This window comes from Felis catus, chromosome A1, assembly GCF_018350175.1.
Source record: "Felis catus isolate Fca126 chromosome A1, F.catus_Fca126_mat1.0, whole genome shotgun sequence".
Classification (NCBI taxonomy): Eukaryota; Metazoa; Chordata; class Mammalia; order Carnivora; family Felidae; genus Felis; species Felis catus.
The window spans coordinates 217,433,532-217,459,638 of NC_058368.1; positions in this window are offsets into that span (position 1 = coordinate 217,433,532).

Sequence of the window (26,107 nt, forward strand, 5' to 3'; positions counted from 1 at the left end):
AAGCAGGCTTCCCACTGGCGGCCAGCACAGAGCCTGATGCAGTCCACAAACTGTGAGATCATGACCTGAGCCAAAAACCAAGAGTCAGATGCTTAACCAACTGAGCCATCCAGGTGCCCCAGAAATGTCCCATTTAGTCATCAATAAATAAGAAAATCAAAATTCAATGAGGTTAATTGGCTTGGTTAGCTCAACTAACTCAAAAGTAAGGAGATTTTCTGCCTCCAAGTTATTTTTCTATCTTCCCAAACCAATTGCAAGGTAGTTAGCATGAACGTTCCTTGGGCAACAGGTGGCAAGAGTTGAAGTCCTGATAGCTAAACTATTTTTTTTCATTAAAAGAATATATTTTTACAAATTAAAATATCAATGTCAATCTGGTTTACTAATAAATCAACTCAAAAAGATAAATCTAAAAAAATATTACTTATTGATCTCGCTGCAGGTAATAATATGGAGAACAAGGACAAAATAAAAAGAAAATTAAATTTCCTTACAACTTATAGCCCAATGACAAGTCCTTGAGACAGGCAGAGTGACCTTCCTCTAGGAACTCAACTACCCCCATGTTGATACTTTGCTAAGGGCAAAAGGCAATCTTAGGTTAACATTATCCCTACCTCCAGGATCCTAAAAGTCTCCTTTAACATATAAAAATTCCTCTGGAAACTTCCTTTATCTCTACTCCTCTAAGATATATATTAGCAATCATCCTCCAAGCATATAACTCACTGATGATATATATCTGAAGGGTCTCATGACTAAGGTTTTATTAGACAGTAATAAATGACCTTTTCCTAACAATAGCTAGCCCCCTCAAGGCTCTGGAAACCTAGTTCAAATTCTTTAAAGACTCATGCTATCCCTAATCCCCTAACTTGAAGATATATAATCAATTGCTCCTCACCATCTTTATTAACAAATAGAATCCCAGTGCTGCTCTTTAGGCTCATGGGTCCTGTCCCCATGCTTTAATAAAACTACCTTTTTGCACTAGAGATGTATCAACAATTTTTTATTTCCTTCTTTCTTTTTCTTTAAAGTTTGTTTATTTAATTTGGGAGAGAGTGGGAGGGGCAGAGAGAGAGAGCCAGAGAGAGAGAATCCCAAGCAGGCTCCCTACTGTCAGCGCAGAGTCTAATGCGGGGCTTGAACTCACCAAATGTGAGATCATGACCTGAGCTGAAACCAAGAGTCGGTTGCTTAACTGACTAAGCCACCCAGACACCCCATCAAGAATTATTTCTTGACCATTTGCTTCAAACTCCCAACATTTCCACATCAGTAACATATGTTTTTTCACTTTATGAAAACCTTATTAAGATATTTATTTGTGTTTTGTGCTTTGGTCTGTATTTTGTTACATTTTTGGGGAATTCAACGGTCATGATTTCAGAATCTAAAAATCCTACAAAATTTGTCATCAAGACATTCCTTTAATGAAGTTTTTATTATTGTTTTCCCAATAATGTATTAAAGAATGTAAGGTGAGCCACCTGCGTGGCTAAGTCAGTGTAGTGCCCAACTCTTGGTTTCAGCTCAGGTCATGATCTCATGGTTTGTGAGATTGAGTCCCGTGCAAAGCCTGTTTGGGATTCTCTGTCTCCCCCTCTCCCTGCCCCTCTCCCACTCAACACTCACAAGTGCTCTTTCTTGCTCTGTCTCAAAATAAATAAATAAAAATTAACAAAATTAAAAAAAATAAAGGTAACTATGCTCCTTAAGATAGTTTTAAGAAGGTGTAGCAAAAACATAGTATAAAATGTCAGTGCAAAATATCAGTTGACAAAAATGTACAGAAGTCAATACACTAAAATTGGGAAAAACATATTAAAAATAGTAGTAAAAAGTATCTTGAATATATATGACAATATATCAAATTTAACATTTTCTTCCTAAATATGATTAATAAATGTTTAGTTTAAGTACACATTATAATTTATTTTAAATTTATCTTATGCTTGCCTGTCAATTTGAAATTTGATTATTTGTTTTAGGAAAACAAGCTCAGATTTAACTAAGCATTTGAAAAGTCAATGCATGTGATTCTATTGATAGAATTTTATTTAATCATCTGCTAATTGTCATCATTGTAAAAATGTGTTGGATAATGTAAAATTATGGATTTTGAATCCAATCTTAAAATTACCTGATTTCAATCATTTGTGCTCATTTTCATTGATTGACAGTCTGGACAAAATGATAAATAGTGATACATTTTTGTGTGTGCTGAGATGGAAGCAGTGAAGAATGAATTATAAAATTAAAGCAGTTTGCCTCTCTTGAATCATACTTAGTATAGAGGCTTTAGAACCTATCAGAGTATTACCCATCTAACATGCCAAATACAGTAGCCATTCCAAACTAATCTTCTATTTCTTCATCAATATTCTTTATTAACAAATAGAATTTATAATTTGACTTGAGAGATTAGACTAAAATATGTCTTAATTTTGATTTAGGTATTTGTCATTAATAACAAAGTATAGAGGATGATAAAGAGTTTTGAGTTTTCATATAGGTAGTAAAAATTAATTTTTAAAAGTTTAAATTATTTTGGTAAGTAATGCTAGATAATTGAATTTTTACTTTCTGCTCAAGCTCCATTTTATATACTAGTGTAGAAAAAAGAAAATAACATATATACATATGTTATATATAACATATATGTATACAAAACATAATTGTATATATGTATATAAAACTCATTCCTTCCTCAGATCTGTATTTTAAAATGCTTTAGGGGTGCCTGGGTGGCTCAGTCGGTTAAGCGTCCGACTTCAGCTCAGGTCATGATCTTACAGTCTGTGAGTTTGAGCCCCGTGTCAGGCTCTGTGGAGCCTGCTTCGGATTCTGTGTCTCCCTCTCTCTCTGCCCTTCCTCTGCTCATGCTCTGTCTCTCTCTGTCTCAAAAATAAATAAAAACATTTGAGAAAAATCAAAATGCTTTAAAAGCATTCCTTCCTGGCCAGTCAAAAGGCCGCTGAAATTGGTATCATATGGACTGGGGATAAGATTTCCATGGTAGTTCTCTGGAAGATTCCACTTGTAAGCCATTGCAAGGGAAGACAGAGGCACAACCTTCATTAAGAGGGAGAGGAAAGAGATGATTTTTGGAGAGTACAGTTTTTGTAAGCCTCATCGTCAAACATCAATATGGTAGACAAAATCTTTCAGGAATCATTCAATAGGAAGTCAGATACTTCAAAAACAAGGCCATAAAATCTTTTGTCTATTTAAGGCATTTTTAAAAATGTTTATTTATTTATTTTAACAGACAGAGAGATTGAGAGAGCAAGCAGGGGAGGGGCAGAGAGAGAGAAGAGAGAGAATCTGTGCTAAGAGCTCAGTGCTGCGACAACATGCTGGAACCCACAAACCTTGAGATCTTGAAAAATCAAGAGTCAGATGCTTAACTGACTGAGCCACCTAGGTGCCCTTCTATGTAAGGCTTTCTGTTCATATATGTTAGTTTTGACTTTCTTTGTTTCTCCTTAATGACTTGAAGATAAACACTAAAAATGCAAAGGGTTTTATATTTTTCCTAAGGGACTGCAGAGACCTTGGGAGATCACATTTATTTCACACCCAGTTGAGGAAGCAAGAAAAAAAGCTGTTGAAGTGAAAAAGTGATAGTAGTTTGTAACATTATTCAAATTGTGGGGTAATTTATTATTTAAAAAATTAAAACTACTATAAATAGATAATATATCCATGGTTGTGGAAGTTACCTCTTATTTATACCATGTGTTGAGTTAATTAGCATTTGAAGTATCTTTATAATGTCTGAACATCCTAGAAAGTGATTGTTTAATACATGAAATTCTATTGAGAAAATCTAAATGCAAGAGTTTCTTAACATAATTGACCTTAGAGATATCTCCTCATTGGTGAAATGAATGGGGCTTAAAACAGAAGGTTAAGAAGATTATTCAGGTCTCAAAATTCCCCAGTGGATAAGACATGTAATAGCTGACAAGCTCATTGTTCAATACCATGGGATAGTAACCAAGGTCAAGAGTACTGTAGGGTCTGCCACTGCCATTTTAGAGAGGACCTTGTTGCCTAAAGTGACAATATAGTTCTACCTGCCTCTTAATATCCTGCAATGGTGAAGGTTAGTGCTGCAGATTAGAGAATAAGGTTTCCCAAAACAACAGAAGAGTTTCAGTGCCTGTTTGTTTACAATAAATGTTTCTACTTTGAGGCAGAATTTGGATCTAAGACTTCTTTTCCTTACATCTTAATATTTTCTGAATAGATAAATCAGTTAAGATAAATTTGCACCATATTGTGTTTTGGGTTACATGCTGAGCAAGAGATGGTAAACAAGTATAATACTTATTCTTTAATAGTTTACTGTTCAGCCTAAACTGCTAACTTTTACACTTTTAATTTCTTTTCTTTTCTTTTCTTTTCTTTTCTTTTCTTTTCTTTTCTTTTCTTTTCTTTTCTTTTCTTTTCTTTTCTTTTCTTTTCTTTCTTTCTTTCTTTCTTTCTTTCTTTCTTTCTTTCTTTCTTTCTTTCTTTCTTTCTTTCTTTTGCTTTCTTTTTAAAAAATAACCTTCTATACATAAACTTAGAAACACTGCACCCACTATGCAGGCTACAGGATAAATAGAAGAAAGGAAGGAAGAGAAGGAAAGAAGGAAAGGAAGAAAGAGAAGGAAGGAGGGAGAAAGAAAATAAAAAGAAGAAAAGTTAAAGGCATTCGCCTCGGATCTGAGTTAAATTCTGCAGTCTAGAGAAGTCTTTGTTGAGCCTAATGTCGTCTTCAGACACGTCATCACCTGTTCCTATTTGATTTAGTTGATCTTCCAGAACTCAAAACTCTTACCTGTGGAAGATTATAGTACTTTCATCCATCAAAGCTTAGTGGCAGCTCTGATATAGTTCTTCCTGATGGTTCATTAATACCATATCTCAAGAAGAAAAATAGTTCGGTTTGTTCCATTCATATTATACATTCTCCGGCCGTCCTTAACAAAACAGAGTTGACAGCAGGGGAAATCAGAACAACTAAAATAACAAAATAGGTATCGAAGGTAGTCATCAATATTTCATTACAATAGATAATTTTGAAATAGTTCCTAACACATCACTTCATTGTAGTTATCACAACAACTGTAGTAATTTCGAGATGAGTAACATGAGGCTCAGTAGTTCTCAGGGCCTAGATACATCCACAACTATCCATAGACAAATCTAGAATTGGTGAACTGGTTTTCTGTCCCCCGCCAAATTATTTATTTTATATTATATATCACCAAGACTTTTTGGTATGTTCCAGAGCCCTTAGACATTATTCAGTGAATTTATGATCATTATTGTAAAAAAAGTCCTCTCATGCAAGTTATCCAGGACTTATATAAAGAAACAAAGACTCACTGCATATTTATATTTTACTCCTTCTATGTACATTAGCAGTCTGTCTGGTATGGAAATTTATAGCATTTCTTTTTATAGCCAAGACAAATGTAGGATTGTCTCATAAAAATAAAATGCAGTTAAATTTCAATTTTTTTTCTAGGAGATAATGCAAGAGCCTAAATATAAGCTTAGGCATTCCTTCCAACAGGTCCTCATTAACACATTCATGCACACATAATCTTCTGTAGGATAAGTATTATTGTTCTCTGTACCAAATCTCCCTTCTTCCATTTCTTTCCTACGCATGATCAAGTCTTTATTTAAAGTCAATTATTTAAAGTCAATAATATCCTAGGTGTTATAAGCAGATACTAGAGATATCTGATGAATAATCTAGACAAAACCCAACTTTACTTTTTGTAATGAATTCATACTTTGGATTACTTTAAGAAAACACACATTGTAATATCCCACACAATTATTCATGACCAAATCCTGTATCCTCAATATGGTATCTTCAGAGCAAGCAGTATAGATATTTACTGTTAATGATAGTAATTCATTATATTAGTATTACACACAATAAAAAGTGTATTAATTTCAGAAACATATAAATTTTGACCTCCCAAACTAGACAGTTTACTTGATATTCATGTCTTTAATACTTACAGGTACTTAGAAAAATTAAATATGAATAAGAGACTTTGAGGCTTTATTTCCTCTTAGAGCCTTTTTTTTTCTCCTAAATCACCATGAGCAAGTGTATTAACTTCTATAACATGCACTATTTCTCTCCATTAAATGGCAAATGATGTTGGAATCCACATTTTTGTTGCCAGGTTATGTTAACTCCCTGAGTAGAACATTTCCATATATATATAAAGGAGCAAACATACAACAGATACATCATAAGATGAACCTCACTGATTCAAATCAGTTGGAGAAAAGATCAGTCTGAATTAGTGGAATGGCAAAAATGTAGACTTAAGACTTAAATAGAATAAAATAACAGCTATATAAGAGAACGGGAGGGACTTAAATAAATATTTTTAGTTAATATATCAATAAGTGGGATGTAAAAAGAGGGTTTTGAGTGCTGTGTGCTGGCAGAGTTTGGTGTCTAACACCATCTTCCCTAACAATCTTGTTTGTAAATATGTGTTTCTTGAACAACTAGCTTGACTTCACTAGATAATAATATTTTCCCTTTTGCTATTTCCCACTTAAATATGTAAATCTGCCTCATTTTCCATTAGTTTACTTATGTTTTTTTAATAGGCTTCATGCCCAGTGCAGAGCCCAACTTGGGGCTTGAACTCACGACCCTGAGATCAAGACCTGAACTGAAATCAAGAGTCTGGCGCTCAACCAGCTGAGCCACCCAGGTACCCCTCGTTAGTTTGCTTTCTATTACAAACTTTTTTTTTTACTTAACGTATTCCAATATATTTTCTGACTATAAAAATAAGATACATCCCAGGATAGGATGAAGAAGAATGTTGCTGCTCATTCAAAAAACGGTTAAGGAATTCAAGTTATTAGCCTTCATCTGAATGTGTTACCTCTCTGTGCATACAGAAGTTCATAAAGAATCAAACTGATACTCCTGGAAATGTCATCCTATTATCTTAGTCACATTACATGCAGCAAGATGGAGTTTTTGATTGGAAAAAAAAAAACAAACAAAACATACAAGTGCTGCTTCTGGTGACATTTCTAGGATTGCTTCCAATTGATTCTCAGGATGACTTTAAGTGATCTTAAGTCCATCCCAAAGATGAATTGCAGGAAGTAAAGCTTTGCACCACTTCCACAGACTTGTGTCCCTTTACACTATTTTATTTATTGTGGGCTGGAGCTGCCTTATAATTAAGAAATCTGTATGTAGTACCAGAAATGTTATAATAGCCCAAAGTTACCTTTAACAAATTGTCAAAGTGAAAGAATGAACCCATGGGGAATTTACCAAAACTGACAAAATGAATTGGCTCCAAATAATAATTGTCAATAATAGCAAAATGTCATTGAATTGCTTGGTTTTAAGTGTGCCCTTAATCAGTAACCAGCTGCTAAAACTTTGAAAAAAAACACTAAGTAACCAAAGTTTCAGCATCTCCATCTATAAAGTGATGATAATAATAAAACCCTTATTATAGGAGTGTTGCAACAATTATATGTAAAAATTCTTAGACTGGTGTATTACACATAATTTAGAATGAGTAAATAGCAGTCTCAAAACCTGTTATCTAGGGCACGGACACCTTACGATGTGATTTAAGTTCAAATGTTTAACATGCTAATATGTTTCTTAATTATTCCTTAATTATTTAGAACAACATGATTTAGCCACAATTTTATCATTTGTTAAACTAATTTATTTGAGAGAGCTATCAGAATTCAGTAACTAAACTGTAGTGGTGATTAATGCAGACACATGATTTCCCCTAAATAATTGAAAACCAACCCCACATACATTTTTCTATACTTTCATCATAGAATACCAAAACATAGCACAAATTACTACTGTAGGTCACATATGTTACTATGAATATTTAGAGGAAAGGTTTTAGAACCCCCAAAACTATGGGGTGTAAATAGGAAAACTAACGAGTTCCTACCCTCATTTTTTTTATCCCTACCTGGAAGAAGCTCTGGTTTGGAGCAAAAGAAGGAGCCCTCTTATTTATTTTTAATTTTTTTAATGTTTATTTATTTTTGAGAGAGAGAGAGAATACAAGCAGGAGAGGGGCAGAGAGAGAGAGAAAGGGAGGCACAGAATCCGAAGCAGGATCCAGTCCCCAAGCTGTCAGCACAGAGACCAACGTGGGGCTTGAATCTACAAACCGGGAGATCACAACCTGAGCCAAAGTCTCATGCTTATCCAACTGAGCCACCCAGGTGCCCCAAGAAGGTGCCTTTTCAAAAATTGCTTTTGTTGTTTAACTTTCCAGTAAAAGTTAGAAGTAGCGTTTTTAGTCTTGTTTTGTTCCAGAGATCAAAGTATGATAAATATTCTGGTAGCTGTCATTTGTTCAACATGTGGATGCATTTTGAAACATTATACAAATAGGAGTAGATATGCGTATAGTCAGTTCTAATGCAAAATGCAATCATCTTTAGTAGATAATACCAGAGTTGGGGCATCTGGTTGGCTCAGTGGTGAAGTAGCCCACTTCAGCTCAGGTCATGATCTCAAGGTTACTGGGTTCTAGCCCCATATCAGGCTCTGCACTGACCGCTCAGAGCCTCGAGCCTGCTTCAGATTCTGTGTCTCCCTCTCTCTCTGCTCCTCCCCTGCTCACGTTCTGTCTCTGTCTCTCAAAAAATAAATCAAAACGTTAAAAAACTTTAAAAAAAGATAATACCAGAGTTTTTAAAGGTGTATTTATATTTGTTTTTGTTTGTTTGTTCATTTTTTTTTTTTTGAGAGAGAGAGAGAGAGAGAGAGAGAGAGAGAGAGAGAGAGAGAGAGGAGTATGAGTGGGGGAGGGGCAGAAAGGGAGAGGCCCACAGAGGATCCCAAGCAGGCTCTGTGCTGACAGCAGTGAGCCCTACCCGGGCTCGAATCCATTAACCACGAGATCATGCCTTGAGGGTGCTCAACCAACTCAGCCACCCAGGTACCCCAAGGTATATTTATGTTTGTAATTTTTTTTTTTAGGGGGTGGTTAATTTATGGTATCAATCATTTGTTTTTATGCTTTGATCTATTAATGTAACACAGTAGTACCTTAATAAACATTAATATTGAGTATTTCACAAAATTCTAAGATAAAATTTGCTTTGACATTTGATTAATAATCTGATAAATTTGCTTTGTCTCAATATATAATGTAAGCTTTTATAAAAGTATGCATAACTGAATTTTTTCTATTATTTAATGTTTGTGTATCTATTTCCTTGTTTTGTTCTCAGTATTATCCTAGTCTTGTTAAATAAATTGAGAATATTTCAGTTATTATATTAGTTCTCAATGTTTAAAAAATATAATCTCTTTCATAAATCCATGGTGGAACTATGATCGATCTGGGAATAGGTTTCTTTTTCCCCACTACCATTTAAATCTAATGTTTTCTACTTGGTCTTGAAAAAAAAATTGCATTTATATTTTCCTAGGGATTCAATGATTATAGTTTTCAAATAAAATCATACAAATTTACATTAAAATGTCTGAAATGCTTAAAATCGATCAGTATATAGAATTAGGTTTTTATTATTTCTAATGGTGTATAGTTCTCTTCTTTTGTGTTTCCTTATTTAGTTCAATGAAGTTTCACTATTTTTAGATAGCTTTTATGTAATTGTTATGTAAAACTAGAAACTGACTTATTTTTCTATGGTCTTTATAGTTTATCTCTGTACTTTCATATTTTGAAGTTATTTTGATATCCTCTTTATTATTCCTTATGGTAAGTGCTTATTAGAATCACTTTTCAAGTTTTATTCTCATAAAATTTTGCTTCTATATAATTTGCTCCTAAAATGGCTTTACTGTATCTCACGGGCTTTGATATGCAGATATGTTATTTTCATTTATCTCTATTTATAATCTATTTATATTTCCTTTTTTATTCTTTTTATTTTTTATTTATTGAATTTTCTTTCTTTCTTTTTTTTTTTTTTTTTTTGAGAGAGAGAGAGAGGCAGAAAAAGAAGGAGACAGAGAATCCGAAGCAGGCTCCACTTTGTCAGCACAAAGCCAGACATGGGTCTCAAACCCGTGAACTGTGAGATCATGACCTGAACCCAAGTCAGACCCTCAACCAACTGAGCCACCCAGGTGCCCTATTAATATTTCCAATCTGTGAGTTATTCAAATTATACTTTTACTTTCTTAATGAAAATGCATTAGTTAATTATGTTGTATTGTTATTTGCTAATTATATTGAATGATTTTTAATCTGTATTATGTTTGAAATTTATAATATGTTAAGGTATAGTACAGTTTTTACTTTTTTTCTGTTTTTCCATTTTTAATATGTTATTTTTTTCCTAGGATTACCTGTTTTTTAATCAGAAAATTCAGTTAATTTATGTTAAATTATTAACAATATATTTGGATATATGTATGTATTTTTACTTTATTTTTTATTTATTATAAAATGAAAACTTTCTGCCTTATTTGGATTGGATATTCAGATTGGTTAATTTTTTTCCTTTATTTCGTTTACACAGGGATGGTAAAGTTTTTACTTAGAGGGTCAAATATTAAATATTTTAGGCTTTGTTTGGGGACTACATGTAACCTTTGCTACATATATACCCTTTATTATTATTATTATTATTTTTTACAGCACTTTAAAATTGTAAAAATTATTGTTTGCTTGCTGGCCATAGTTTGTTAACTCTAGCATCCTATTTCTATTCTTCTAGTGTTTACTGTTAAATTTTCTTATGCTTAAACATTTTTCTTCCAAAATCTATAGTGAAAAATTCCTTCTCCCCTTTACAAAAATCTAAGAACTTTCCTACCTTTATTATTTTCAATCCCTCCCTCTACTTTTTCGTATTCCATTCGATATCATATGGGGATTTAAGGTCCTGATTGTCGTAAATTGAATATTATAGTATATTTATTCTTACGGGTATTATCTCATTCATTTTCATAATAATAGGTAGATATGATTGCTTTTTTGCCATTTTACAAATGAGTACTATTGAGAGTACATGCTCCTAGCCATTTAGATTTCACTACAGAGAGAGAAGGAGAGAGTTACAACTGCACTGTCAACGTGGAGCCTGATGGGGAGCTAAAATCAATGAATCACGAGATCGTAACCTGAGCCAAAATCAAGAGTTGGATGTTTAGCCAACTGAGCCACCCAGGATCTTCAATCATCACTGTCCAAATCTTTCCATTGAGATTCTCCCCATCCTTTTTTTTTTTTTTTAACCATCCGTCTTCTCTTAATTTATTTAGAGAAAACTATAGTAAGAGAAAACTACATAGTAGATGGTGTTTCCATATTTTTCATTCTTATACTATCATCATTTACTCTTGAATTGGGTGACATTTGGGCAAAGACTTCTACCTACAAAATAATTTTCATTTTTTTTTCCAAACTATGAAGCTAATGCTCCAGTATCTTCTACCATGAGTTTCTCCTGCTGAGAAAACTAATGCAATGAAATTGTTTTGAATTTAAAAATTTCTGGTAAAAACAGTTAACATAAGGTCCGTTCTTTTAAACGTTTTAAGTGTACAATGCAGTATTGCAGACTATCAGTACAATGTCCTACAGCATATCTCTAGAGCTTCTTGCTTAACTAAAACTCCATATCCATTGGTAAGTAACTATAGTTACTCTTGGATTTCTTTGCAGTTATGGGTGTGTGTGTAAATGTGTTGTCATTGTCATATTAATTTGGACATATTTTAGATTTCTCTTGAATCATGTTTTCATAGCATGTGGTTACTATGAGCCTTTAGGTTTGATTACAGGAATAAATATTTTAGTTTGTATTGTTTAAATTGAAGAAAAGATGTGGTGATTTTCTTTTTATTTGTTTAAAAATTTTTAATGTTTATTTAACTTTTATTCTTACTTTTTAAATTATTTTTTAAATGTTAATTTATTTTTGAGATAGAGCACAAGTGCAGGAGGGGCAAAGAAAGAGGAGAACCAGAATCCCAAGCAGGCTCCAGACTCTGACCTGGCAGCACAGAGCCCAATGCAGGGCTCGAATTCACAAACCATGAGATCATGACCTGAGCCAAAGTTGGATGCTTAGCCAATTGAGTCACCCAGGTGCCCCATCTTTTTGTTTAATTTCAATTTTATTTTATTCTAGTTTATCATAGTATTGTTTTCTTCTTGTTTCCACTTAAAAATATTAATTGGGGTATTTTTGTATTTTAAAAAAATTTGTATTTTTTTAGTTGAATATTTAGTTGTTTCCTTTTGTTTATTTCTTTTCTAATGAATGCACTTAAGATATTGATTGTTCCTCTGAATAGGGATTTGGTGGCATCCTACCATCTTCATTTCACTCTTCTCTGACAATAAAACAAAATACAGAAATTAGTAAACTGATATAGACAAAAAGCAGGGCTATATATTGAGCCAGCATAGTATCACATGCAAGTATTATCCTAATTTTCATTAAAAAAATAAGAATGAGAGGCACCTGGGTAGCTCCGTCAGTTAAGCGTCTGACTTCGGCTCATGTCATGATCTCAGTCAGGGTTTGTGGGTTTGAGCCCCACATTGGGTTCTGTGCTGACAGCTCAGAGCCTGGATCTTGCTTGGGATTCTGTATCTCATTCTCTCTCTACCCCTTCCCCACTTGTGCTCTATGCCTCTCTCTCAAAGATAAACATTAAAAAAAATCATAAGAGTGAAACTTAGAAATTAAAGGCCTAAAGTGCTGGTGGAGCCATAGCAAAAGTAGAGAAATATTTATCTTCCAATTAAGAATATTATATTTTACCATTCAACATGTTTTTTTTAAGATTTTCTTTATTCTGGCTCATCTTTTAAATTCAGCCAATAAGGTAATATTTCAATATTTGTCTTCAATAATAATATAAAAAATTAAAAAATCAGAAAAAGGTGATTATAAATGGGAGTAGGAATAAGGACTCTTGAACTCTACACTTATTTCAAATTCATATTAGCAATGTAATTTTGGTCAACTGTATATATTTTTAATATCTTCACAGTTGAAGTAAAAGTAATCATTTAATTGCTTGGCTTTGTTTGTGACATGTTTAAGAATGGGTTGGAGAAAGATTTATTTCCTTTGTTATGCAGAAGCTTTCTAGTTTGAGGCAATGTCATTTGTCTATTTTTACGTTTGTTGCCCAGGCGCTTTGTGTCATATCCAGGAAGCTTTCCCATGTTTTCTTCCTGTAGTTTTACAGCTTCAGGTCTTATAGTTAGGTCTTTAATCCATTCTGAGTTGCTTTTGTGTATAGTGTGAGATAATGGTCCAAATACATTTTTCTGTGTGTGTATATACAGTGTTCCTAACATCATTTATTGAACAGACTATCCTCGCCACATTGTGTGTTCTTGGCATCCTTGTTGAAAATCTATTGTCTGTAGATGTGTGGATTTATTTCTGGCCACTCTATTATGTTTCATTGGTTTATATGTCTGTTTTTATTTGGCTTGATTATGGTAATCATTCCATAATTTATACATATGTCAAAACATCATGTTGTACATGTTAAATATACACAGGCTTGGAAAAAATAACTTAATAATAAAATGGCTTGCATTGATTATTTTTTGAAAAAGTTAGATTTACTGTGTTATGGAACATAAAATCCAGGACAAACACCAGAAATTACAAACTGTTTAAAGGACCAAATGCATACTCAAGAGGAAGACAATATGATCTTGAACTAAGGGAAAGCCTTACATTGATCTAGGTACAAGAAGGGGTAAGCAAAAGACAGACCTTTCAAGAAGCAGAATAAACATTGGAGGCAACAAATTAGAGAATGACCCATTGAGGGATTGAAAGCCATTTACAGTTGCCAGAATTTACAAGGAAGTTGGAAAAAAGTGAGAAATGAAATAAATAAGAGATAATAGGTGGACAGTTCTTGGAGAATACTTTAAGTCATAACAACTTAAGTGGACTTTAAAGGCAATAGTAAAGGTTTTAAGTGGGAAGAAGCAGAATTAACAACAGAAAAAATAAAAAAACAAAATAGAAATTCACAACAATAATCATAGTAAAAGTCAGTTTTAAACATTATAACCCCAAATTACCTTTTGTAAGTAGCAATAGTTCATCTAGTGAAGCTACATCATAACAATTTATTTACATCCCCCAAATTGAAAAAAAAATTAAAACTGTCTTCATCTCAAACAAAATCACATATACCTGTAACTAATTTTGAGAAAATATTTCAGTACATATCTTACTTTTGGCAATTCCCAAAATTACCTTTTTTGTACGGATTACTAAAATGCACATTATTTAGATAGCTGGATGAAGAAAAAAATGTAGAAGATCCTGTACTATTAAAACCAAGAAAGAAGACACAGTGCAGATTTGAATATAAATATATGTGTATTGATTTAATAAACCATGGTTGTTGGGAGGTAATTTGTCAAGGGCTTCTTACACTTTCACATGTCTGAGTATGTTGAGATTGCAAGGCTCTGATCATTCTGTCATCCAGGTCATTTTCTTTTCCTCTGGGTGTTTGTGTGACTAGAAATCTTAAAAGCTGAGATGATGTTCTTTCTGGACAAAAAGCAGTGTTGTTCATCATAAAAATGAAAGATTCCTTAAGCTCCAAATCCCACTGTATGCAAAAGTCCCTTTGTGTGCAACACACTGCCTGTGCAAGCTTTATTCTGACCACCCATGTAACCTCCTGAGATATGGGGGCAACAGAAACTTGTACAAGTTTCTGCCCCTCTGCAAATTGGAAGTATAATAAAAATCACTTGTCTCTGACCCAAGAGTTTCATGTCTTCTGTCAGCATCCCTGGAACTGTGACAGGCCGACATTTTAACTTGTATGAAGGGTGACATTCATCTCCTCATAATTATATCAAAAATTCCAATTAGATTTGAAAGCACAAACAAAATGTATAAAATTCTAGAAAGTGCAAAATCCACTTATAAAATTTTAAATATGAATAAATTAATGCATTTAATAGAAATTAAATAAGTTATCAAAAAACTATACTGAAAAATATGTCCGACACTAAACTTTTGGAAAGTTATTAAGATTGAAGAATCTTTTTTAAAAATTTTTAAATGTTTATTTATTTTTGAGAGAGAGAGAGAGAGCACAAGCAAAGGAGGGACAGAGAGAGAGGGGGGGAGACAGAATCTGAAGCAGGCTCCAGGCTCTGCGCTGTCAGCACAGAGCATGATATAGGGCTGGAACTCATGAACTGTGAGATCATGACCTGAACCAAAGTCGGGTGCTTAACTGACTGAGCCACCCAGGGACCCCAAGATTGAAAAATCTTTAATGACAAGCTTTTCATGGGGGAAAAGAAGATTAAGAAAAAGCATGCCAATCCGTTAGGCGTCTTGATTTCAGCTCAGATCATGATCTCTTGGTTTGTGAATTTGAGCCCTATGTCCCGCTCTGTGCTGACAGCCAGAGCCTGCTTGAGATTCTCTCCTTCCCTCTCTCTCTGCCCCTCCCCTACTCATGCATGCTCACCCTCTCACTCTCTCTCTCAGAATAAACATTAAAAAAAAGAGAAAGCATGCCAATTTATTCTAATACTGTAAGTATGAGAAGGAATAAATTATGATCAATTCAGTCACAATTGTGAACATGGTTACAAAAACCAAATACAATTATCATTTTAGTATATGAATCAAATAATGATATACAGTACATCTGCTCTCAGAATAAAACTCCAACAGTATTGAAAAAACTAATGATTTTAGTATCTGAATTGAGCAGATACAGTTTTAGAGATAATTCTGGATTGGGATCTGTGACCATGAATTGCTATTCATTATTTTTTTAATATATTTATTAGTTTGAAAATTCAGTTCTAGACTATATCAGAAATATATTTAGTTGGCTTACTTATTAGAAATTTCATTTACTTATATAGACATTGCCTAGTATAACATTGGACATTTGGAAAATTATTACCATTTAATATTAACAATAAATAAGCTTTTTTGAAAGTCTACTATGGGCCTTGTGTTTTATTGAGTGCTTTAGCATACGTATTTTTATATTCACAGCAGGAGACATGAAAAATGAAGCTCACTGAGGTTATGTAAACTTTACTACCTCATTTGCAAGAGGAAGAGTTTATTTTGTTATTTTCAGTTTTGCAATGCAAATGTTATCATATAAAGATGTTAATTACCTCAAATAAATCGATGAATCGAAAGAAATTTCATTAAAATTCTCATTAGGGATTTTGAAGATGACTAACACTTAGGTGAAAGAATAAAAAGTGTAAGAATATCCAACTGTATGTTGAAAAATAAAAAAAAGAGAGAGAGAGAGAAATTGGAAAAAGAAGAAAAGGAAGAAGACATCGAGGAGAGGATTGGGGAAAATAAGGACCAGTTTAGAAATGGGGACTGACCCTGACTGACGTAAAAAGTTAAAATAAAACTAAACCCTGTGAACTGGTTAAAATGATTTTGGTGTGTTAACTCAGAGCCCAGTGTACATAGAAAATAAAGCAGCGTATTAGGAAATAATACTGAATGCAAACAAATACTTCAATTTTGTGGGTTATGTTAAGGAGACTGTTTTTTCTAAGTGTAACAAGTAAACTGTGAGTTTTATGTGGAAGTTGGTATAACATGATAGAATACATGTTTTGGGGATGATCACTCCACCTGTACTAAAGTCAGTAAGTTGAAGAGGAACAAAAACACTTGGGGGAAATAAATTATAGGCGTTTGTGGTAGTATAGATGGAGAATTATCATAATTCCTTCGATCTAATTGAATCTATGCAGTCATTCTAGGCTCTGTGAGTTGAGTATAGTGATTGGAACTTTCTGCCATGTGGTACTGAATGAATATTTTTTCAGTATGCTGTTTTCACACCAATTCACCTCTTCCCAGGATTCATTAACCAGTATGCTTTATTTCTTTTGATACCATTCATCCGGGGAAAAAAACTGACATAGCAGAAGGCACTAAGATGACAACTAAATCTAGTAATAATTTGATATTAGCTGAGAACCTAGTGTTCGGGGTTGTGTCTATTTCTATTACTGACCAAAAATAAAATGATAAAGCTTATTGAATATGCACATTTGCCCATAGAGATGACTACTTTAGGATATCCTGTTAGGTGTATATATTAAAGGAAGGATAAACATTTAAACTACTTACACATACTGTGATTAAATGAGAACTATTTCTAGGGGTGAATCAAATTTCATCAATTTGTGAAGTCCAGTGAATCTTTCACAGTATGGCTTTCAGCCAATATTTTAAAAAGTCAAGTAAATGCATAAGCAGGTTGAGAAATACAAATTTCTATATTATATATATATATATATATATTCATATATATATAATATATTCTATATATATTCTATATATATTCTATATTCCTATATTATAGACTTCTGGCTACATAGATTTCTTTTATTAGACTGTATTATAAAGTTATGGATATAGAAGCAAGATAGCAAGATCAGGAGAAATTAGTTGATGTGTGACAGTTCCTTAACCTGCAGGGGGATATTTATAGCACGTTTACATCTAATCATTGAAAACTGGAAGAAACCAAGAGGTCCAATAGCTGAATCGATAAACAAACTATGGTACTCCATATAATGGAATGTTATTCGATGATAAAAATAAATGAGCTACAAAAAGTCATGGAGGAAACCAAAGTGTAAAAATCTGTATAGATACCTGAAAATTCTGCAGTGTATGACTCCAACTATATACAGTGTGGGAAAGGAAAGGCAAAACTGTAGGTAGAGTGAAATGATCAACGCTTGCCAGGAGGGTTGGGATGGGAGGCTGAAGGATGACAAGGGGAAGCACAGGGAATTTGGGGGACAGCAAGTACTATTCTGTATGAACCCCTAATGGATCCGTGGCATTATGCATTTCATAATATTCATAAAAATATATTCAACACAAAGAATAAAACTTAATGTAAACTATGGACTTTGGTTAATAATATATCAATGTTGACTTATTAATTGTAACAAGTGTATCACATTAATATATCAATGGTAGGATAAACTTTGTGTTGGGGTAAAAGGTATATGAGAACTGTCTATTATGTACTCAATTTTCTATAAATCCAAAACCTTTCAAAAATGAAGTCTATTAATGTAAACATAAATACAACCAAATTTTGAAAAATTAAAGAGAGGATTGGCCATGTAATATGATGTATATTTAAGGTGGGTAAAGTAAGAACTTGTTATTCACAGCTGAGAAATTCAGAGGCAGTGATTTAAGTGCTCCACGTCTATTGTTTCCTTCTTTGTTCACTGCAACTAAAACCAATTGACTAATAAATAAACACGGCCAGAGACTTTTCAAATACTTTTTAGTTATGAGGAATGCTGTAGTTATATGTGTGTGTGCACATGTTCACACAAAGATGTGTTCTCCTGGGTGTATGTTTGGATAATGCAACAGAGGTATATGTATACCATACAAAGTAAGACAATCACAGATTAAATATTAACTATATTCTTAGTTCTAAATATATAGATAACATGATAAAACAACTAATCTATTTTCTCTGGGTCAGGTTTCTATGCTTAACATCAATGACTGTATTTCCCTTTCAATGAGGCTGCAGAAAAACTAGCAAAACCCCTTTATGGCTTCTGCAGCATTTATTTTTTATTTTTTTATGTTTATTTATTTATTTTTGAGAGAGAGACAGAGGCAGAGAGACAGAAAGAGACAGTGAGAAAGAGAAAGCACACAAGCAAGGGAAGGCCAGAAAGAGAGGGAAACAGAATGCTGAGCAGGCTCAACACTGTCAGCTTAGAACCCAATACAGGGCTTGAACCTGAGAACTGCGAGATCATGACCTGAGCCAAAATCAAGAGTTGGACACTCAACCTACTGAGCCATCCAGGTGCCTCAGGCTTCTGCAGTATTAAAACAAAACAAAACAAAACAAAACAAAACAAAACAAAACAAAACAAAACAAGTGTTTGTTGTGTGTCCTGTATTCTATTTTCACAAAAACTCACCTCTCTAAAGATTCAATACCAAAATATCACACAAACACACAGACACACAGACACACACACACACACACACACACCCCATATGCAAAATCTAGCAAGTATTTATATGCCTCCATCTTTTCTATGTTAGTTTCTAAGCTTGTTACAAAAATGGAAATAGGTTTCTTTGTGACAATTTAGCAATACCTAATGGTTATGTATTTTACTTCTATATGTATGAATTTTCTTCCATGCCCAATAACCCTCATCAAAAAAGACAACATTTGGGGCACCTGGGTAGCTCAGTCGGTTGGGACTCCTACTTCAGCTCAAGTCATGATCTTGAGGTGTGTGAGTTCAAGTCCCGTGTCGGGTTCTGTGCTGACTGCTTCCGATTCTGTGTCTCTGTCTCTCTGCCCCTCCCCCACTCACGCTCTGTCTCTGTCTCTCTGTCTCTCTCAAAAATAAATAAACATTAAAAACAACAACAACAACAACAACATTTTATCCAGAGAATGAGCAGATTTGTTGCTTAATGATGGAAGCTACCTATTGCTCCTAGATGCTCAATTATAGGTGGTGGAAGACACAACCAGTATCATAGCTTGTGAAGCCACATAGTTGGGGAAAAACATGTAAGATGTCTTCAGCCAGGTTTTCTCCTCCCTGTGGTGACATGTAATGAGGGAACACATCACATTGCCACCAACTTTATCCACTTACACATATCTCTGAAGGTAGATTTAAAATAGATCTTTTCTTCCCATATGAAAAAACAAATAAGCAAGCCAAAAACAAACAAACCACCACCCCCACACAAAACAAAAACAAAAACAAAACTTGTTTTCCATCTCATTGATTTTCCTCGTGTAGTATGGTGCCTTACTAGCGGATTTCTGGAGTGAAAGAGGACACTGGGAATAAGGTCAGAGCAATTGAACACTGATTCTTCCATTCTATGAATTAGGATGGGCCCAGACAACCACCCCTGAAACCCAGGCCTTCCCCAGTATGGTCTGCCTTCAATCCATAGAATCAATCCCATTATATCCTTCATCCTTATTTGTAGTAACCACAAGAACTCCCAGTCTCAGTCATCCCTCAACTCCCTAAATCCAATCTTTTTCAAACCTCTGTAATTTATTCTTCCACTTGTTTTTCCAGCTGGGTTCCTGACACCCTTATACTGTGAGCAGGGAATTTTTTTAATGTTTGTTTGTTTGTTTTTGAGAGAGAGAGAGAGAGAAAGAGAAGCAAAGAGAGAGGGAGAGAGAGAGAATCCCAAGCAGGCTCCAAGTTGTCGGTGCAGAGCCCAATTCAGGGCTTGATCTCATGAACTCATGAGATCATGACCTGAGCTGGAATCAAGAGGCAGACCTTCAACTGGAAGAGCCACCCACATGTCTTATGCCCATGGAATTTTTTTTTTAATATATATATTCTTAGATAAACTTATCTGACCATTCCTTTCAAATTATTTTTCTGATGGAATCATGGATCTCTCCTGAGGACATAACCTCCACTGCTGGATTTTTAATGATATCTTACTTTGCTCCCACTCTTCTTATACCAATGAGCCTGGATATTTTTTTTTAGATTTTACGCCTTGTTTCAGGCCATTCTCCCTTTCTCCTTCCTAAAGACTTTTGGTTTTGATTTTCACACATACTATCAAATCTTTTGACCCACTAACCTCAATTGCTGCTTACATCTACAAACACCTGGCTTAATTCCTTTAGTCCCCCTAATAGAAATTTTAGCACTGGTTCCATCACTACTCCTGCCTTAATTATCTGTGATTATAATAAATACATAGATAATCCTTCCAAAGCTGACACTTCAGCTCCTTGAACTCCATATTTCTAAATTTTTTTCTTCATCTCAGCAATAATCTTTCATGACTTTACTCAGAGTCTAGATCTTTTGATTTCCAGAAAGTATAAAACTCCATGATTGAAGATTTTTGAATCTTATTCTTTAACCACCACCTCTTCTAATTCACTCTATCACCTTGACCTGAACAAAACTTCATATCCATTGAAACCTCCATTCCATTGATCTTACCAGCCCTTTGTTTTTTTTTGAAATTAATATCAAATATTTTTTAAAATTTTTACGTTTTATTTATTTTTGAGAAAAAGAGAGAGAAACAGAGCATGAGCAGGGGGAAGGGCAGAGAGAGAGGGAGGCACAGAATCCGAAGCAGGCTCCAGGCCCTGAGATGTCAGCACAGAGCCTGATGTGGGGCTAGAACTCACAAATCGTGAGATCATGACCTGAGTTGAAGTCAGATGCTTAACCAACTGGGCCACCCAGGCGCCCCATAAATTAATGTCAAATACTTTTAATTTTTAATGTTTATTTATTTTTGAGAGACAGAGAGAGACAGAACATGAGTGGAGGAGGCCTCAAACCCATAATCCACAAGATCATAACCTGAGCAGAAGTCGGACATTAACCGACTGAGCCACATAGGCACCCCTTCATTGTTTTTCTTTTACTTGATATCTTATATTCCTCATTTCTCAGCTTTAATTCCATGACTATTAATTAACTCATTGATTATTTCCTATATGCCAGGCACTATTTTAAGTGCTTCAGATAGTAAACTAAGATGAAAATACTTCTGCTTTCGTGAATTTCAAATTATGATCATTCTCTTTCATATATCCTAGTATATCAGTCATTTTGTGCTAAATTTTCCTGTGTTAACAAATGACACCCAAATATTCATGAATCCTGTTACTGTATATTATGAGTTGGCTTAGGTGTTCCTTCATCAAATCAGGATTGGCTATATCTTGAACTTGTCCATTGCAGTAGAGAGAGAGGAAATATTGCATGTGGTGGCTCTAAAAGTTCCTATTTTGGGGAGCCTGGATGGCTCAGTCAGTTAAGCTACTGATGCTTGGATTCGGCTCAGGTCATGATCTTGCAGTTCATGAGTTCGAGCCCCACGTAGGAATCTGCATTGAAAGCACAGAGCCTGCTTGGCATTCCCTCTCTCTCCCTCTTCTCTCTCTCTCAAAATAAATAAATAAACTTTAGAAGTTCCTACTTTTAAGTGGAATATGATACTCCCACTAAAATGGAATTGACCCAATTAAATAATGGAGCCACAATTAAAAGGATAACATACTTAAGGATGAGGAACACAACAAAGAGCCTGATAAACTTTTTTCCCATTCTCAACAGTCAACCTTACTTTGTAAAACTGTAGACTTAACCTGTTCCAACTACCTCAGCTTACTTTCATCTGCACCTATACATGATGCCAAGAAGTACAACCATAGATCTGTTATGGGTTAAGTCTGTCCTCCCAAAGTTCATAATGTTGAAGTCATAAACTCTAGTATCTCAGAATGTGACCTTATTTGGAGACAGAATCTTTACAGAGATAATTATGTTAAAATGGGGTTACCAGAGTGACCCTAATACAGTATGACTGGTACCCTTATAAAAAGGGGACATTTGGGCATAAAGACATGCATAGAGGGAAGATGCCACATGAAGACACACAGGGATAAAACAGCTATCTACAAGCCAAGTAAGGAAGTATGGGATAGATTCTTCACTCAGTCCCAGAAGGAATCGACTATCTTGACACCTTGGTCTGGGACTTCTAGCATCTCAAACTTTGAGATAATACATTTCTTGTTGTTTAAGCAACCTAGCCTGTGGTGCTGTGCTATGACAGCCATAGCAAACTAACAGTCTCTAAAATATTCATCTGCTTATTCTCCTATCTCACACCACCCTGTCTTCCTAAGCCATTAATAACACATCCCCTATCATCAGTCTGATGATGACGTCAGTGAGATGATGACTTCATTTCATACTACTCTGAGAATTAAAGTCATCAGAAAAATATCAGAAGGAGCCCTTTTCAGGCTCTCTCTACAAATACCCTCACTTAACACCTACATTAGCATACTCTGCATTATTGACAAATGCCATAGATTGAACAGCCTTGCTTCTATCTAAAATCAATACCGTTACCTCCTTTCATGTATTCAAGGGTGTCATTTTGGTAATTCTCTCTCCTATTTACATAATAAGTTTTCCTACTGTATTGCAATATTTTCATTGTCACATACTCTCTCATCAAAAAAAGGGAATAATATTTTAAACTCAGTTCTCTTGCCAGATACAACCCTGTTTCTTTATTTGTATTTGCAGCAAAACTCACTGACATCATTGACAACTCCCATTGTTTCCAGTTCCTCTCTCATTTTATTTTAAATTTGCTCATATCAGGCCTTTTTACCTAACTATACTGAAACTACTCTCACTGTGCTGGACAGGATATTAAAGGGAGCCTCATGATCCCTGTCTCCTAATATGTCTTGTGCAATCTCCTCCTGTTCAGCATGCATAGGAATTGTGAATGGCTTTGAATCCTTACAATGTGACAAAGGTGGTAGGTTTTATGTAATTATGTTCAAGTGAATATGTACTAATCTTTTGTGAGCCTCTTGCTGAGAGACCCTCTTCCTTGATAGCTTTGATAAAACAATAGACTATGTTAAAGAGGTTCCTGTGTCATGGGACTGGTGGGCAACTTCCAGCTAACAGAAGCTGAGGGCAGCCTCTGGCCAACAGAAAAATGGAGAGGCTCTCAGTTTAATGGCCCATGAGGAATTGACTTCTGCCAATGAACTTGGAAAACAATTCGTTCACAGTTGAGATGGGACACAGCTGGCACCTTGATTGTGTCTGTTAGATCATGTTGTAGAGCGGAGAATCTAGGAAGGTCATCATAGACTCCTAACTTACAGAATCCATGAGATTAAAGAAAAAGAAATGTGTTGTTTTAAGCTGTTAAATCTGCATTAATATTGTTATACAACAGTAGATAACATATACTCATCATCAATGACTGTCATGTTGTTTAACCTAAAGATCAGTTCTTATTCCTCATCCTACCTGCTCTGTTAACTGTAGTTAGCATGGTTTATCACTCCCTTCTCCTTCTGTACTTGACTTCTAGACTGATGACATCTTCACTTTTTCTCCTAACATATTTCCTGGTATTTTTCAGTATCCTTTACTGGGTCCTTATTTTCTTTCCATATTTTACTTTATGAATTTTGCTGGGCTATAGGTTCAGGCAATGATACATATTTCAGTTAGAACTATTTATACTCATGAAACTGAAACTCAACTCTACCTTGATAAAGAAAAATTTATTTATTTATTTATTTATTTATTTATTTATTTATTTATTTACATGGAAAGAATAGAAGTACAGCGAAGCACAATGAGGGATAGATCCTGGTAGAACAAGTCAGCTTCACTCTCCTTGTCTTCCTCTGTCTTTTTCTCTAGTCTCTGTAGCCTGATTACTCTCACTGCATCTCTCCACTCAACCCCCACTCCAGCTCTGAGATCACTTTCTCCTCCCAAGTTGAATGCCAGATCTGCATGTTTTCTCCCCCTAGAATCTGTGTAAAAAGCTTAAAAAGGTGCAGACAGCCTTATCCTGGATGCTGGCAAGAGGAAGATCACTTGGAAAACATGACTTTCATCATGGGTGAAGAGAAGCTTCATGAAGTAGGAGTTGCAGCTTGGAAAATTAAAAAGAAGAGAAAAGGGGAAAGGGTAACTAACCATCATACAATAGTCAATTCTACTAATTTTTAGCTTTTCTCATCAGTGAGTTCCTTAGTTTTGAAATATGCCTCCTGAAATCTAGAATAGTAACAATAAAAATCATAGTCATTAGTTTATTTTATCTCACTACCTGGCATGACCTCTGTAAACATTTTATAAGCATCTCATATGATTCTAAGGAATGCTTAAAAGATATAGATACTATTATTATTCTCATTAGCACATGAAGAAATCCAGGCATTTAGAGAAATTTTCCAAAGCTACCTCTTATTAATAATTACAGCTGAGGTTTAAATATAGGCTCCCTGACTCAAAATTCATGTGTTTTATATATATATATATATATACACATATATATATGTATATATATATATTTGCTTATATATATTATATATAAATATATAATAAATAAATAATTTATATAATATATAAATAAATAATTATTATAAAATAATATATAAGTAATTATATATATATATATATATATATATATATATATATATATATATTTACCCTCCCCAAAAGTGTGCCTATGATGATGCTTGTTTTTTGTTTATGGGAGCAGGTGTGTACTGGCAATTAAAGCATGGGCTTTGATGTCCATTTTGAAATGAGTCATATGATTCTTTTTATTTAAGTGTATTTATTTATTTATTTTGACAGAGAGAAGGGGGGAGGGGCAGAGAGAGAGAGTGAGAGAATCACAAGAAGACTTTCTGCTATCAGTTCAACAAACTGAGATCATGACATGAACCTAAATCCAGAGTTGGACATTTAACTTACTAAGCCACTAGCCTCCTCAGTCAAATGATTATTAACATTTTTTTTAATGTTTATTTATTTTTGAGAGAGAGAGAGAGAGAGAGAGAGAGAGAGAGAGAGAGAGAGAGAGACCGAGTACAAGTGGGGAAGGGGCAGAGATAGATGGAGACACAGGATCCAAAGCAAGTTTCAGGCTCTGAGCCGTCAGCACAAAGCCTGACATGGGGCTTGAACCAAGGAGCCATGAGATCATGACCTGAGCTGATTCTTAATCATGTAACCTAGTCAACTTTGTTTAACCCCTTCTGTGTGCCTTATTTCCCAGTAGATTAATTGGGTAATGGAGTAATAATGTCTACATATGATAAATTTTAAAAGATAATGCACTTGTAGGCTTTCTTGCCATAGTGTTCACTATTAACAATTATTATTGTGAATATTAAGATGTTAGAATCACATTCTCCCAAGCAGGTGCATTTCACTCTCTCAAGCTGTTTTTCTTAAAAAATAGAACTATTTTTTAACCTTGGTTGTAAATATGGACTTACCTAATGGAATTTTGAGAAAAGTATGTCTGAATTGACACAGGTTGACATAGTAAACTCTAGGAAAACTGAGGAAGCAAAGAGGATAATAGCAACTTATCAGAATACTGGGAATCAATTATTTAAAGTCAATTGGACTGCATTCCATATCTCAATTCTTCACGCATTTGAAACTATGACCTATACCTTTTGACC